This window comes from Sapajus apella, unplaced genomic scaffold (genome assembly GCF_009761245.1).
Source record: "Sapajus apella isolate SASKATOON/1434 unplaced genomic scaffold, GSC_monkey_1.0 scaffold32, whole genome shotgun sequence".
Classification (NCBI taxonomy): domain Eukaryota; kingdom Metazoa; phylum Chordata; class Mammalia; order Primates; family Cebidae; genus Sapajus; species Sapajus apella.
In genome coordinates, this window is record NW_022436972.1 from 8534207 (window position 1) to 8552164 (window position 17958).

Consider the following 17958-nt stretch of genomic DNA (forward strand, 5'->3'; position numbering starts at 1 on the left):
AGGATCACTTAAGGCCACTAGTTTAAGACCAGCTGGACACTACAGTTGTGAGCCAACATATCTGGCTCATTTTTAAACTTTCTGTAGTCCCAGCTACTTGGGAGACTGAGGTGACAGGATCACTTGATGCCAGGAGTTTGAGGCTGGGTGACAGAATGCGTCCCTGTCTCAAAAACAAAGCTAAACAAACTGGTTACTATACACTGTGTGTGGGGGCGGGGGGGGGGGGTCAGGTTAGGGAAGGTTGGGGGTGGTATGTTTCATTTCCTCCAGGCCTTTACTCATGATGTTCCCTGCTTGGAATATTCTTTCTCCAATTCTCTCCTTTTACCAGGCTAAAAGGTAACACCCACCTAAAGGCATATTCTCAGGAAGGCAATGCGCAATCCCTTAGGTGTGGTTAGGTTCTCTTCTTATTAACTTTCTTATGAACTCTTTTTCCTTTATCACAGGTCTCATGAAATGTTAAAATAATTATTTTAATCTTTCCCACTAGAATATGCTTTGTGCAAACCGGGACTATCTGCCTCGTTTACTCTGACTTCTTGCATAGTTTTTAACATTAACTAGGAGCTTAGAGTTCAATGAATACTGACTGAAAGAATGAACGATTTCCTTGTAAGAATCTCAAGGCCATGGGCAAAACTATTTACTTCTTATGTCTCCCTCTCCATTCCTAGAGAGTATAGTCTAGACGCTCTTGCTCAAGCAGGAACTTATTGACTGAATATATAAATAAATGAAAGGAAGTATCATAGCCATGGTCCATGAAGGGTATAACCACTTCTTACAGCAAACTTAGATAATATTGAAGATGCCAGGACACTTAATGGTACTGAAAGGGAAGGGAGCTAATAAATAGGGGTTTTAGGGCTGGAGCGTGTCTTATTTCCTTAAGTCTGATTTGAGACAGATTGATCATGTCACTTTTCCTCCCTAGATCACTTGAGTATTGAGGGATAGATATAGTCATGCCTAGATATCTTGTTGTAGAGATGGGTTTCTGCAGCCCTAGACAGCAGCGGACCACACGGGCCTGCAATTGCTTAGATAAGGCGTGGACAATTGACCCAAAATGTGACTAAGTGTATTGCCCCTCTTAATTTCAATTTGGGAAACTGAGAGACTCTAGAGCTAAAAGAACATATGAAACCAGGGCCAAGTAGGTACACAACCAGACAAAACCAAAGACAAGCACCCCCGGAGAGAGCAGAGGGGCCTGTACACAGCAGACAGAAAGAGATGAACGGAGCTGGTGTTCAGGGATAACAGATTGCCTGGTACCATGAGAGACGAAGGGGGCTGGTTCATTTCTCTATTTATCCATTCATCCATTCAAATATGCGCTGAACCTGCTAGGATCCCTACATTACCACAGGTGCTAGGGATTCAACAGTAAATGGGACAATAAAATTCCATGCTTTCACACGGCTTGAAGTCCTATAAAAAGGGCTGGTGGGAACTGATTATGATGAAGAGTCACAGATGTTCTGACAGAGAAAGTTCAGGATGCCATGGGAACATAAAACAGGGAATCCAACATGGCCTAACCTTCGGGCAGACTTTTCAGTTTCAATCCCTGCGTGGCCCAGTTGTACCTCATTTCCTGTCCTTCACCCTCTGAAGATTCCTTTTTATCCCTTCAAGAATAAACTCTCTCTTCAGTTGAATCAGCATACTAAAGGTCTGACACATTTTGTCTGCCCAGTATGTGTTTGTATGCTGTCATTTTAGGAACTGTGCCTTCTCTTCCTGGGGGGGAGGGGGGGCGGCAATTGATCACAACTACTTCTCCTGCCCCTTAGTCTCACTAATCAAAACATCCCGTGTTCCACCTACAGTGATGGACTTAGATGTTTGCACACAATCTACTCTGAGTGACTTGGACTTCGGACGCCTTTTGTCAGGACTGATGGCGAAATGGGAGGAACTATCTCTGCTCTCCTAGGATCTCAAGCACGAAGCTTCTTATAAGGTTGGAGCCACTGGGACATTCTTGCCACTATGTGAAGAGGGCTTGCCTAGGCATGAAAACACCACAGAGGACATCAGAGTCAAGGGGTGCTGAATATTAGAAAAATTCCTGATGACAACTTACTAAGCACCTCTTAGGCTTTGAGTTCCGTGGGCCAATATATTTCTTTTTTCCCCTTAATTTAAATGAGTTGTTTTCACTCAAAACTGAAAACATCCTCTTTAATGCAGCGATTCTAGATAAATTTCTTTTCCCTCTGCAAAGAATCCCTGCTCAAGATGGTTTAGTGGAGACAGGGGTGGAGAGGACAAAACATGCCCTATCGTTCCCCTACTCTTCCTAGGTTGTGATAACTCATTTGTATAATGCTTCACCCCACAATTCCTCACACAGTGTCCTGCAGCCCTCCCAACATTTCTGAGACATGGGTATTAGTATTCTCATTTGCAAGTCGTGTTCTGAGGTTGATTAGCTACAAAGTGGCTGATTTGGGAGTTGGAACATTGTTCTGGCACCAGTGTGTGGTATATTCCCATTCTGCCACGTCTCTGATTCCTGCTGCCCCAGACGCCAGTCCCTCTATGCCAGTGCTACTATATTCAGCCTCCAGCTTCATCCCTAGTTCCTTAATATGCCAACTGGAAAATGCCCACTGGAACATTATGAATTCGTTTAATTCTTTTTTGAGAAATTAAAATCATAACATAAATTTTACTACCCAGCTAAAGTCTAATTCTCATATGCAGATTTTTGATAAATTAATAGTATCATCTAATGTTTCAAGAACCTTGAATCATGCCAACTTATTTTTTATTGCTGTGAATAAATGAATATTTTTTGAAAGTTGGCAAAAATATCTAGAAATAGTTACAGCAATAATCAGAATAGATAGCCATCACATGATAGATTAGTTTTATCCAGATGAACTTCTCTTAAATGTACAGCAGCCCACAACTAAAAATGAAACACAAAAACTTTTTAAATGAAAAATTCCCCTTACTGTCATGAGATTAGTTCTTAAACCTGTAAGATTTGGGGAAAGAAATAATTTTTTGCTCCATTGCCCTAAAACATTCCAAAGGAATACTAGATTTGAATGAGAACATTTGAAAATACCATTTTAAAAAATTTCACTGATGATTAAACTGATGTTAAATTATTACACTTATTTTCTTGACAATTTAATAAAACTAACCTCTCTCTTTCAAACTCCGTTATATTTTTAGCCCTTTAAAATTCCTTTTGGATATTATCAAGTTATTTTTTGTCAGTCTTTGAAGAATAACACGAACAATTATGCATCAGCAACCTGCCACTAAGTCACCTGCTAAAATAAACTAGAGGCCAATACCACTCAATACAAAACACTTTTGATAAGCTAATAATTAAAGCTTTATTTTAAATATAAATAGTGCCATTCATACGCATAAACACATACTAAGATTATTTACTAAATCTCCATATTGGTGTTTATGAATCATAATTTTTTCATTAAAATATTACGCTATTTAGCATACGAATTTTTAAAAAATAAAAATTATTTCCCAAGCCCATTCTAAAACCCTCTCTTGATTATTATAAGGTTAACATATTTAAGAATTTATCTGAACTTATTTCCATCTTTCCTACACAAAGATCAAGCATGAAATGGTGTGTCCACAGAGTAGACTGAATTCTGTGTGCAGACTAAATAACTGTCTACACAACTTGATTTTAAAGACTGCCCAACTCTCAACATTGAAATCACGTTATACTATCTGAAAGTAGGGACCTTTGTACCTCCTTGCACTGCTATTGTCAACTGCTAACACCTGGCCACGGCAGATTAACAAATTAGATTTCCTATTAGCTTCAAACGCTAAAGGAACAGAACAGAGAATCAATGAGTTTCATAGAGTAGAAGACAGGCAGGAAGAAAGGTCAGAATGACTGTGTGGAGCTCTGAGCGGCCAGGAAGTGTCAGAAAACCACTGGGGCACTAAACTTCTGGTAATAGGAAAGGCACTAAATAAAAGGTAGAGAATATCAAAGGACATACCAAAGAGAAATCCACAAGTTTCACTGAATCCACATTTTAAATAGCATTATTTATATTTAGTAATATTTTCAAAATATCAGGATTGTGACATTGAAAATAGATTCTGAAACTAAGGGGAAAAATTATTCCCTTAATTAAGTTCATGAAGGTAGCTGGCTGGCTTTGGCAATGAAATTTAACTTACTCTCTTTTTCATTCTCTCATATGTACACTCTGCTACACCTTACTGAATAAGCTGAAAATTCAATAAGTAAATGCGTTCATTAATGATTTAGTACAACCCGAAAGGAAAGGAAAGCTGCCAGAGCCACTCCACAGGTCTCTCACTTTGCCAAAAGCGATTACCGTGTGTCAGGGCTGATGGCGTGAACCCAGCTGTGGGAGGCCAGGGATGCAGGGAGGCTGCTGCCCCTGCAGCTGTTGCTGCCAGAGAGATGCTGAAGGCCTTAGAATCAGCACACCCACAGTGACTGAGAAATGGGGAATTTGAATATGTTCATGTGAAAGGTTCTTCCTTCTTCCCCTTCATTATGCACCAAGGGATGTTCTAGTAAAACTCAAGACATCAGCTTAGAATATGTTAATGCTTATAAATTAAATTGCTCACAGAAGGTGATCAATTTTTAATGTTTACACTCAAGATGTTCTTTTTAATTAACACTTAGCTACATTTGTATTCTCTGTTCACTGTAGAACATGTCTGAACTTGCAGAGAACTGCAATAAGTTGCAAGATATCAAATTGCCATAATTTTCAAAGTTGCACTCTTCAACTAAAGAAAAAGGATTTAGCTTCAGAGGGTTGACACCATAAAGGGACCTAAGTTATTCTTCGGAAGTAGTGGGAAGTTACTCTGCATGCATAGATATTTTTAGAAAGTTACTTATATTCCTGATGTGGAGGTGGAAATTACCCATCCACAATGCCTATGATGTACTGTGAGACATATATGAGAAAATTAAAAGTGATTTCCAAATTTAGCAAAAGCTTATTGAGAATTTATTGATTTTTAATAAATGTTCATTGGCCACTTGTGAGCTATATAGAACTATTTAAAAACAGATTGTTTACTAGCTGTGCGACCTTGAGAAACTGACCCAGCTCCTCAAAGTGGGAGTAATATCTTTATGATGGTTTTCATGAGGATTAAATAATATATGTGAAGTGCATATCAGTGTTTCACATATACTATTAGTTATTAAATAAATATTAGTTTCTTTCCTGTGTATATTACCATATTTACTTGCATTGTGCTTCTTGGTACTGTCTCTCTAAAACGGGAATAATAGTTTGTCAGGAAATATCTACGAACCTTACCGTGGAAAATATTGCTTCTGTCAGTGTCTCAGGTCCTGCGCCAAGACAGGAACAATTCAGGGAAGCAGGCCAAGGGCTTTGACGTACTCTGTAAAGGAAAAGTTATTATGTGTCAGTTATTTATTTATTTATTGGTGACAGGACCCCACTCTGCCCCTTTGAGGGGGGAGTGCAGTGGCGAGATCATAGTTCACTGCAACCTCAAACTCCTGGGCCCAAGCAATCTTCCCTCATCATCCTCCCAGGTAGCTAGGACTAGAGATGTTCTCCACCATGCCCAGCTAATTTTTTTTCCTTTTCATGCAGAGACAGGCTCTCAGTATGTTGCCCGAGCTGGTCTCCAACTCTTGGCCTGAAGCTATCCTCCGACCTTGGCCTCTAGAGTAGCTGAGATTATAGGCATGAGCCACCAACACTCAGCCATGTGTCATTTAGAGAAAAACTAGTCTCTACAGAAAACAGATATTTGCTGGACACAGTGGCTCATGCCTGTAACCCTATACTTTGGGAGGCCAGGCGGGAGGATCGCTTGAGCGCAGGAGTTCAAGACTGGCTTGGGCAATATGGTGAGACCTCATGTCTACAGGAAATAAAATTATTTGGGCATGGTGGTCAGGCGTGGTCAACCGCACCTGTGGTTCCAGCCACTCAGGAGGCTGAAGTGGGAATATTGCTTGAGTCCAGGAGATAGAGGTTACAGTGAGCTGAGACTGCGTCACTGCACTCCAGCCTAGTGACACCCAGCCTGAGTGACAGAGCAAGACCCTTCCCCTACTCCCCAAAAAAAAGGAAAGAAAAGAAAATAGATATTCATGAACTACGATGGGTACAATGGCTTTCACGGTGCCACTACCAATTCTATAGAAAATAAGATTAGAAGAATACAAATAATTGTTTAAAATATAATGGCGGCTCACACCTGTAATCCCAGTGCTTTGGGAAGCTGAGGTGGGATGATCAGCTGAGGTCAGGAGTTCGAGACCAGCCTGGTCAACATGTCAAAATCCCATCTCTACTAAAAACACAAAAATTTGCTAGGTATGGTGGCGGGTGCCTGTAATACCAGCTACTCGGGAGGCTGAGGGAGGAGAATTGCTTGAACCCAGGAAGCGGAGGTTGCAGTGAGCCGTGACCATGACATTGCACTCCAGCCTTCCAGCCTGGGCGGAAAGAAAAAAGAAAGAATAAAATAGACTGGAATCTTTTCATCCTTATATTCTCTCTAAATTGCATTTTTGTTTTCGTGTGTGTGTGTGTGTGTGTGTGTGTGTGTGTGTGTGTGTGTGTGGTTTTGGTGGTGGTGGTGGTGGTGGTGGTGTGTTTTTTTCGTGAGACAGAGTCTCGCTCTGTTGCCCAGGCTGGAGTGCAATGGCGCGATTTCTGCCCACTGCAGCCTCTGCCTCCTGGCTTCAAGCGATTATCTTGCCTCAGTCTCCCAAGTAGCTGGGATTACAGGCAGGTGCCACCATGCCCAGCTAATTTTTGTATTTTTAGTAAAGACAGGGTTTCATCATGTTGGCCAGGATGGTCTCGATCTTCTGACCTTGTGACCCACCCACCTCGGCCTCCCAAAGTGCTAGGATTATAGGTGTGAGCCACAGCTCCCAGCCTCTTTTATGTTTTTAAGGACCTGTAAGATCTCTAACATGTAAGAATCTCTAACATGAAGAATTTCAAGTTTTCTTAGTTTGATGATGGAGGAAATTTCAGGCTTAGATGAAGATAGTAACAAAGGAGAAAAATTGGCACTAGGATAGGTGGGTGGAGCCAAAACAGATTTTACAGACTGATGAAAGTGTGATTTTGGCAAAATGGATGGAAATTTTCAGCTCTGCATATGCTCAAAATAGCTGTTGGGCTGGTAACATTTTAAATCATAAATGTATAATTTTTACCAGTGGTGCACTAACTGCTTAGGAAGATCTCAAGACATGACTCTGGAATTAAGCATCCTAAAGTGTGATGCTAGAGCTATAAATAATCTCCCTCGATGTGTAATTCCAATAATCCACGCAAATGTTGCTTTCAGATATCTATGGAAATTTTTGTTATGTGACTGATTAAAATTATTGTTTAAACCCATGGCAAGTCAATGGCACACTAAACAAGACAATGAGAGTGTGCATGATTGTCATGTTCAAACTAAAGCTGTGAGCTTCTTGGTCCACTATTTCTGGGGTATCTATTATAATTTGCCACATGTTGAACTAGAAAAAGTGATTTGTCTTTAGCTAACTCAACTTTAATCTTCTTGTATCTTACCCAATTTCTCAAATATTTTATAAGTATTGCAATGTGAATAAATTTTCTAACAGTAAAACAGGATATAGTTTTATGGAGTTTTATTTTCTAAAGTAGATAATTCAAGAATGTAAGGAAGTAAAGCCCCCCCAAAAAAAAAAGACTCAAGTGATATTTTTGTTAGCCTGACCATTAGTTTTTGTTTTCTTTTTTATAATCTGAAGATTTGTGGAGGAAATGATTTTACTTCACAAATAAGAAGCTTGGACTCATTATCAGCAAGAATTCTATTTTCTGGGCTTATACAATCTGGATTAACAGTCAACACTGCTTGAAACTTCATTTTTTAATTTTGTTAAACTATTTCAGATTTACTTTTTATACGATATTTGAGTCACTATGAGTCAAACTGGGTAGTGATATCATCTAACTTCTAGAAGAGTAAATGGTTCAAAAAATAGTAGCCCTGATCAATGCTTCAAAATTCTGTTGCACATTAGATTTAGCAGAGTCGCTTTCAAAGACAAACAATACCCAGGTCCCAGATGGGTCACGTCTTAGTAACTTTAAAAAGTCTATCTACTCAGTTAATTTTAATGTGCAGATAGAATTAAAAACTGCTTCAGATAAAGCCTTTTTTGTTTTTTTGACATAAATGTTAGATCCTTAACTATTTTAATCCATCAGGTTAAACTTTTTCTGTAATAGGTCTGTATAGTAAATACCTCAGGTATTAGAGGTTATAGGGTGCCTGTCGCAGCTACTCAACTCTGCTGGTCCCTCACATCTACTCAATCCTATCATTGTATCACAAAAGCAGCCATAGACAATATGAACCAAATAGGTCTAGCTGTGCTTCAATAAAACTTTATTTACAAAGACAAGTGACAGGCTGGATTTGGCCCACTGGTCATAGTTTGCCAACCCTGGCAGTACATCATCTCTCAATTTAATATCTTGCAACATTTTGCAATTTTATCATTATAGCTTTATTTTATAGTTTAAAAATATTATTTGTTTCTAAAATATTGCCATGGATTAAACCACTAACTAGCTATTATATGTGATTATTAAAGACTTAGTGTAGCCAGGCATATTGGCTTACGCCTTAAATCCTAGTACTTTGGGAGGCTGAGGCGGGTGAATAACATCAGGTCAGGAGTTCAAGACCAGCCTGGTAAACATGGTGAAACCCTGTCTCTACCAAAAATACAAAAATTGGCTGGCCATGGTGGCATGTGCCTGTAATCTCAGCTACTTGGAAGGCTGAGGCAGAAGAATGACTTGAGCCCAGGAGACAGAGGTTGCAGTGAGCTGAGATCGCACCACTGCACTCCAGCCTGGGCAACAGAGCATGACTCTGTCTCAAAAAAATAAATAAATAAAATAAAATAAAATAAAAATATAGTTAGTGTAAATAAAAATGACCCCTGCACTTTTGATGAGATTACCATCCTAAAGATATTGGTTATTAGAGAATTTAATTTAACTTTATTTAGCCTAGCTAATATAACTTTATAAATTATACCTACTAGGGTATGAAGTGATTAAATAAAAATTTCCTAGTGCTACTGCTACTAGTAGACAAGAGCTGTTTAATTGTATTTCATATAATGTACTGTAGCCAACAATAGGAAATATGGGATATACATACAGGCCACTTTCCTCTCCAGGAAAGACACTGTCAATCAATTATACCTGATTCTGGATGTGATCTGCCAATATTTCTTAATATTACTCCAGGCAGTCACCACAAATCAAAATTTGCAGACAACATGAAATCTATGTGACATTCTTAGCACAATAGGAGCTGTGTTTCCATCTCAAACAACGTGCAGGAAATTATTCTTCGCTCCAAGAGTATAAATGCCCTTCCCACCACCACACAGGAGAGTGTGTTGATCTTGCAGAGGAAACATAGAATCACATGTTCACATTTGTTAGAGATGCAGAAAACTGCAGCAAGTCACTTCTTAACCAAAGTAGGTAATCAGCATTCTGTGTAGCATACTTGGAAGAAAGAAAAGATTCTCATGGAAATCAATGGATTTTTAAAAAATCTGTAGCTAAAGGCTGTAATTTAAACTTAAGAGAAAATAAGTAGTAAAAACTTTTCTATAATTTACATAAAATAAACTCAGAAGCAGAGGTTTTGGGGCAGCCAGTATGGTACTAGAGAAACACGGGGCACAGAAGAGGTGATTCAGTTTGAACCAGAACTTTTTCCTTAGCCTGATTTTTCATGACTGGTAGTTGTTACTGGCTGTTACCTGAGCAATCTCAGTTCTCCTCTGCATGGTTTCTCATCCTCCGGTGTACTAGATCAGCTTCCTTACATGGGAGTGGTCTTGGGGAGGATTCCAAGAAAGGAAAGGCATTTGAGGCCTAGATTCCAGAACTTACACAACATTGGTTCAATTATGTAATCTATTCAAAGCAAGATTTAAGAGGTAGGAAAAGAGACTCCTCTTCTTGGTGGGAGGCACTATAAAATATTGGAGTTAGGTTTTTCAATTTGCCACTCACGATAGTCTTACTTAACACATTCTTCTGATTATTCATAAAATTCTGAATTAAACTCTTTTGATTATTATGTTTGGACATCAGGACCAAATGGGACCTCTCTGGCAACAACATCTTAAGATTCTGATGCTCAGAGCATCAAAAATGGTCTAATTAAATTCCATCAGAATGAAGCATATGTCTGTCTAAGAATGCTACATCTTACATATTCACCTTTTCATATTTAATTTCATAGAATCTTAATATTAAGAAGAAAGAACCTTAAATATCAGCCAATTCCATGGTAAGCAAAATTGCCAATTCACACACACACACACACACACACACACACACACACACAATTTTTATTTCTTTAAAAGAATATACAGGCCCATAAAGTAGAATAATATTTTTCTACAATTATGCCACCTTCTTTATTGCATTGTGCAATACAGTCATTTTAGTAGCTCAAGGTTTCATATCTGGCTATGCTTTAGGAGAAACAGCCAGGCAGGCAATATGACCAGTTCCCTGATTTTCCAGGTAAGAAAGAGAGACAGGGAAGCTAAGGATCTTGCTCAAGTTCACAGAGTTACCTACTGGCAAAACCGATCCCGCAAGACAAAATTCCTTGCTCCCAAAACAATGTTTGCCCATTGCTCCATTAGGACAGTTACTCTAATTCCGGAAAAGTCATTATTCTCTAAGCCTCACTGAACTGGCGAGACCAGAGGTCAGCAGCCGTTTTCTGGAAAGGGCCACATAAAAATTACTTTAGATTTTGCAAGCCATACAGTCTCTTGTTGCAACTATACAACTCTACAATTGTAGCACAAAAGCAGACTGAAAATACATTTTTTTAAATGAGCATCCTGTGGTACAATCAAAATTTTTTATAGAAACAGGTAATAGACCATGTTTGGTCCATGGGCCATAGTTTTCCAACTCTACGCACTTGATTAAGTCTAAACTATTAAGACCCCAATTCCTCACCCCTGTATGCCACGTCATCATTATGGGTTCAGTTTGTAAGTCCTTTATTTTGGGCTCAACCATTTATTATGGGCCAAACTGTGTCTCCCTAGAATTCATATGTTGAAGTTCTAACTCCTAGTACCTCAGAATATGACCTTATATAAACATAGGGTCTTCACAGAGGTAATCAACTAAAATGAGGTCATCGAAATGGCCCTAATCCAATCTGACTAGGGTTCTTGTAAAAAGGAGAAATTTGGAAACAGAAATGCATACAGGGAAAACACTATGCGAACCATCTCCATGCCGAGGAGAGGAACCTAGAACAGATCCTTCCCTCACAGCCTTCAGAAGGAACCAGCCCTGTCAACCCCTTGCTCTTGGATACGTAATCTCCAGAGCTGTGAGATAATTTCTGCTGTTGAAGCCACTCAGTCTGTAGACCTTTGTTAGGAAAGCCACAGGACACTAATATGCCACGTGACTTGCTATGCCCAATGATGCTGGGCTGAAAGTGGCAAATGTCAGTCTGTAGACTAGGCCTTAAAAAACCTTCAGTTTTTCCACTGGCTCTCTCACCCACCTCCCATTGCTATGAGAAATTATGCCCTAATGCTATTCTGCTGGTCTAAGAAGCATGACATACATTTGAAACAGAGCCATTCCAGCCAATCCGATTCTCCGGATGACCTGCAGATACACTAGCCATAATAAATTATTTCTGTAAATCCACTGAGTTTTATAATAGATTGTTACATAGCAGCAACTAATTGATTTAAACGTTAAATTTAACATTAGATAAATTCCCAAAACACAGCTGTTTACATTCAACATAGAACTATGACTTTTCTGCATGTGTTTTGCCTTTTCCACTGAAAATTTAAGTCAATTCCTAAACACATGGTTTGCTATCCATGAACCTCCTCTGTTCCTTTTTTTCCTCCGTTGAAAATAGTGAAATGAGCACATGAATAGATGAAGTCGGCTTGCTCATCTTCTTCTAACTTAGGCCAGCAAAATTGCTATGTAATCCCACTCTTTTCCACAGTTGCAAAAATTTGCTCTGCTTTGCTTTCAGCAGCCTTGTTTCATCAGTCAGGCTATTTCTTGAGACGGAGTTTCGCTCTTGTTACCCAGGCTGGAGTGCAATGGTGATCTTGGCTCACCGCAACCTCCTCCTCCTGGGTTCAGGCAATTCTCCTGCCTCAGCCTCCTGAGTAGCTGGGATTACAAGCACGCACCACCACGCCCAGCTAATTTTTTGTATTTTTAGTAGAGACAGGGTTTCACCATGTTGACCAGGATGGTCTCGATCTCTCGACCTCGTGACCCACCCGCCTCGGCCTCCCAAAGTGCTGGGATTACAGGCGTGAGCCACCGCGCCCGGCCCCAGGCTATTTCTTAAGACATGTATCTATAGACAGATAGTTAGCTGTTGTCGTTATTGCTGTTAACTAAATAATGCAATACATTTTTAAAGACACAGTTGTAAAATACCCTTAGAACAGACATACAGGTTTTTCTTGTTTGTTTCTTTGAGACAGGGTCTCTCTCTGCTGCCCAGGCTGGAGTCAGTGACCATACCTCACTGCAGCATTCAGCTCCTGGGCTCAAGTGATCTTCCCACCCCAGTCTCTGAGTACCTAGGACTACAGGTGTGTGCCACCATGCCCAGCTAATTAAAAAAAAAATTGTACAGACAATCTCAGTATGTTGCCTAGGCTGATCTTGAACTCCCAGCCTCAAATGATCTTCCTGCATTGGCCTCTGAAAGTGCTTGAATTGCAGACATGAGCCACCACTACCAGCCACACACATAGATTCTTAACTTCTTGGTACTTTTCAGAAATTACCTAACATTTTTGGTCTTAGTTTTTGATTGGCAGAATGAAATTAGACTAATTGGTATGATTGATGGTGGGGGCCTTGAGCCATGATGAGTCAGGAGGAACTGGAAACTGGGTAATAAGGGTCAGTCACACCATGAACTTCATGCCTACGTGACCAACCCCCAAATAAAACCCTGGAACCAAGGTTTGGGTGAACTTCCCGTTTAGCAATCCTCTGTGCTGTCACACATCACAGCTGGGAAAGTTCAGCACTGCTCACAGGACTTCACAGGGAAGGAACAGCTGGAGACCTGTGCTTGTTCTTTCCTGCTGACTTTAACTTGTACCCTTTTGCTGTAATAAACCATAACTGTGAGTATAACAGCTTTTGCCAGTTCTGTCAGCCCTTCTAGCAAGTCATTGAATCTGAGGGTGTTCTTGGGAACCCCCCACACATAACTATTTACGCAAACATACATGAGGAGAAAATATAAGATTGTGATTAATAACTTCTCCATTGCTTATATGTGTCATCACTGTACCCTGCCCAACCACATGTCATGTTACTTTAGGGGTGACATGTATGGAAAGACTCCCAAGCCCATATGAAAGTGAGGAAGCCACTGAAGCTGGTGATAGCCTGAGTTAGGACTTTTCATTTGATAAAACAATGTCAACATTACCATTGGCTTCCCCAGTCTTTAGAGGACATGGATCGCTCCTTAACCAGTCACACAGAAAACTTGCCCTCCACAGTCTTACAAGACCTGAGAACAAGGGTTAGCAATTCCCAGTAAACCATTTGCTATTTATGAGTTCTTGAGCAAATTCCATGAACTCTCTGAACCTTAGGTTCCTTTTAAATAGGAAAATAACTACCACACAGAATATCATTAAGCTTAACAAAGATAATGCTTGTGTGACTGAGTAAATATTAGTAACAGAGGAAAGCTCTTCGACACTAACTTCTTTGTGAAAGAAGATTTTGTCTGTCTCATCTTCTTCCTCTTCCCCACCTTACAAGAAGAATTCTGCTTTGCCAGTTGATTATTTGGAATTCGGTGGTGCAGAATCAGAAAAGAGAAAGTGGTAGAAGGAGAAAAGGTATGTAGACAAGGCTGTGGGACAAGTCTTTTCTGGAAGACTTTGAGTGACAGAGAGAGATCTGGCAGCCCCTACAGAAGAGCAGAAAGTGAATGGGACATACAAGGAAGAATTTTAAGAAGTCTGTATCCTCTTTATAAGTAATATTTGAGAATCACAAACATAGACGTGAGTAACCTTAAACCAACTTACATCGAAATCCTGTTTGAGAGAAATAGTACAGACTGAAGAATAGTCTTTTTACCTCTCTGTGGATTAGGCCAGATCACATCAAGCTTCAGATGCTTCTATTTGTCTTGCTTTCCAGAAATTTTTTTGGAGTTTCCCTTAAGATCCATGCCCCTAACTTATACTGAAGGAATAATAAACTCAAAAAATGTATTTTATTTGGGGAGGTGTTTTTTTTTTTCAGTGTGATATCATGCTCAAGAAATTTCACTTAGAACATAAAGCCGGAAGAATTTCTCTCCTAAAGGTTTAATATGTTTTCCCTTATGTAACCCCGATACACATGTGATATTGGCTACCATTAAGATCAAATTTCTAGCTTGACTTTTGTTAATGATTTAAATTAAATTTAAATGATTTTTAAACTTCTGGCTGGATGCGGTGGCTCACACCTGTAGTTCCAGCACTTTGGGAGGTCAAGGAGAGAGGACTGCTTGAGCCCAGGAGTTTGAGACCACCCTAGGCAACCTAGTGAAACCCCATCTCTACAAAAAATTTAAAAATTAGCCAGGCATGGTGTTACACACCTGTAGTCCCAGCTACTTGGGGGGCTGAGGTGGGAGGATTGTTTGAGCCCATGACGTCAAGGCTGCAGTGAGCTGTGATCATGCCACTGCACTTGACAACAGAGTGAGAACCTGTCTCAAAGAAAATTTAAAATTAAAAGTAAATAATTCTAAGTTCCATCTACCTGCATTTGAGCTGCCTTCTCCCTACTTTCATTTGCTCACATCAGATCATTGAGAATGAAGGCAGATAATATTACCAGAACAGGAGGATTTTTTTTTTTTTTTAAATAAAGTCTCACTCTGACACCCAGGCTGGAGTATAGTGGGGCGATCTCAATTCACTGAAATCTCTGCCTGCTGGGTTCAAGCAATTCTTCTGCCTCAGCCTCCCAAGTAGCTGAGATTACAGGTGCCTGCCACCAAGCCCAGCTAATTTTTGTATTTTTAGTAGAGACAGGTTTCACCATGTTGGCCAGGCTGGTCTTGAATTCCTGACCTTAAGTGATCTGCTGACCTCAGGTACCCAAAGTACAGGATTATAGGCATGAGCCACCATGCCTGGCCCAGAACGGGGAGATTTTGAAGTTGCTGAGAGAGAACAAAGAGGTAATAGACTCCCTTTGTGAGTAGGTGGGAGGAATGTCAGTGCCAGTCGCCTTAAGATAAGTAAAAATCAACACACAGTTAGGAGCTATAGTAAGCTAACAAGAATAGAGCAGTTTACTGGAGCTTCAAGGGAAAAGGCTAAATGAGACAAGGCTAAAAGATCCTTATGAATCTTGACCCTGCTTAAAAGATCTAAGTGATGAGGACAACTTATAGCGTTTTGGTTCTAGAATTTAGAATTCTTCTGTGTAAAGAATTTAATCAGGTGACTGCAAAGTGTACAGTTTTGATTTTAAAAAAACAGGAGAATGAACCTTCCTTGGATCCCCACCAGAAAAGACTAAATGTGCTTAAGGATTATGGCTTAGAGAGGTTTAACCAGCTGGAGGTGAAATAGTTTGCAACTGAACAATCTAGATGGTTATGTGAAGTACTGTGCCATGCGGAGTCCTCATAATTTATTTCTGTAATTACAATATCAACCCTAGATCTTGATTTAAAAGAAGAAAATACTTGAACCATTATTGTCTCAGGAAGGCAATACAAGAAGCCTTTTTTTGTTTTTTGTTTGTTTTTTTTTTTTTTTTTTTTTGAGACGGAGTTTCGCTCTTGTTACCCAGGCTGGAGTGCAATGGCGCGATCTCGGCTCACCGCAACCTCCACCTCCTGGGTTCAGGCAATTCTCCTGCCTCAGCCTCCTGAGTAGCTGGGATTACAGGCACGCACCACCATGCCCGGCTAATTTTTTGTAGTTTTAGTAGAGACGGGGTTTCAGCGTGTTGACCAGGATGGTCTCGATCTCTTGACCTCGTGATCCACCCGCCTCGGCCTCCCAAAGTGCTGGGATTACAGGCTTGAGCCACCGCGCCCGGCCTTACAAGAAGCCTTTTTAAAGGAAACTTTTATTGGTTTCATTAACAGAATCCAGCACGTCCACTTCAGTTCTGCTTAACTATACTTAAACAAACAGAAGTCTGCTTAAGTAAACTAAAAACAAGACACATAGAGACACACCCAAGAAGAACCTTAGAAATCATCTAGTCGGGGCCGGGCGCGGTGGCTCACGCCTGTAATCCCAGCACTTTGGGAGGCCGAGGCGGGTGGATCACGAGGTCAAGAGATCACGACCATCCTGGTCAACAAGGCGAAACCCCGTCTCTACTAAAGCTACAAAAAATTAGCTGGGCATGGTGGCGCATGCCTGTAATCCCAGCTACTCAGGAGGCTGAGGCAGGAGAATTGCCTGAACCCAGGAGGCGGAGGTTGCGGTGAGCCGAGATCGCGCCATTGCACTCCAGCCTGGGTAAAAAGAGCGAAACCCCGTCTCACACAATAAAAAAAAAAAAAAAAAATCATCTCGTCTTAGGTCCGGTGGGGCGGCTCAGGCCTGTAATCCCAGCAATTTGGGAGGCAGAGGCGAGCGGATAACCTGACGTCAGGGGTTCAAGGCCAGGCTGACCAACACAGGGAAACCCTGTCTCTACTAAAAATACAAAATTATCCAGGCATGGTGGTGCATGCCTGTAATTTCAGCTACTCAGGAGGCTGAGGCAGGAGAATCGCTTGAAGCCAGGAGGCGGAGGTTGCAGTGAGCCGAGAACAAGCCACTGCACTGCAGCCTGGACAAAAATGAAACTCTGTCTCAAAAACAAAAGAGAGAGAGAGAGAAGAAAGGAAGGAAGAAGGAAGGAAGGAAGGAAGGAAGGAAGGAAGGAAGGGAGGAAGGGAGGAAGGGAGGAAGGGAGGAAGGGAGGAAGGGAGGAAGGGAGGGAGGGAGGGAGGGAGGGAAAGCAGGGAGGGAGAGACAGAGGAAGGAAGGAAGGGAAAGAAAGCAGGGAGGGAGAGAGAGAGGAAGGAAGGAAAGGAAAGAAAGCAGGCAGGGAGAGAGGGAGGGAAGGAAGGAAGGAAATAAGGGAAGAAAAGAAGGAAGGAAGAAAAGAAGGAAGGGAAGGAAAGAAAAAAAATCACCTAGTCCTAGCTCCTCATTATATAGGTTGGAAACTAAAATTCACAAAGGCCAGAATCATATGTCTTAGCTAATGGCAAGGACCAAGACCTCTGGATTCTCTGTAGAAGATCCTGTTCCGTCAGAAGTGCATGAGGTTACTCTGCCCAAACCCCACCAATGCAAGTTATAAAAATGATTTTGAAGCTATTTCTGTGGCAAAAACAAAGACCCACAGCTCCACAATTCCATGTGCCAGCCCTTAGTTCACATTTACTTTTTTTTTTCTATCAATTATACAAATTGAACTTCTTTAGTTTTCAAATTCCAGAACAATTTGCATATTCCAATAAATTCCCAGGTGACTTTATTGAGCACAGGCGATAACAGTATAGACAAATTTCATCTTTTGACTCGTTGCTACAAGTCTTCCTTTATGAATCCCTTCTGGTTTTTATGACTCAAGATTTTCTTTAAAATCTCCTTGGACCAATATTTCTATATTTTCACTAAGGTTGAGTTAGCTCTTTTAAATTCAAAAATGTAATCTGCAGCTATAAATCTGTTCCCCAGCAGGGTAAGCATACTTTGCAGATCTTTGGCAACCTACTTTTTCTCGCCAACTTCTTCCATCCCATAATATTTACACTAAGTCTTATTTGTTCTTACTTTCACTCCATGAGTATCTC

At 40.5% G+C, this 17958-nt stretch overlaps 1 long non-coding RNA gene across 1 annotated transcript in view; it reads right to left on the reverse strand.

Moving 5' to 3' along the window:
- The window catches only part of LOC116562302, a 114148-nt gene that overhangs the window by 49398 nt on the left and 46792 nt on the right, over positions 1-17958 (reverse strand). Inside the window, exon 2 of the long non-coding RNA XR_004273871.1 lies at positions 5331-5418. This is a non-coding gene — a long non-coding RNA (uncharacterized LOC116562302). The remainder of the gene's footprint in view (positions 1-5330; positions 5419-17958) is intronic.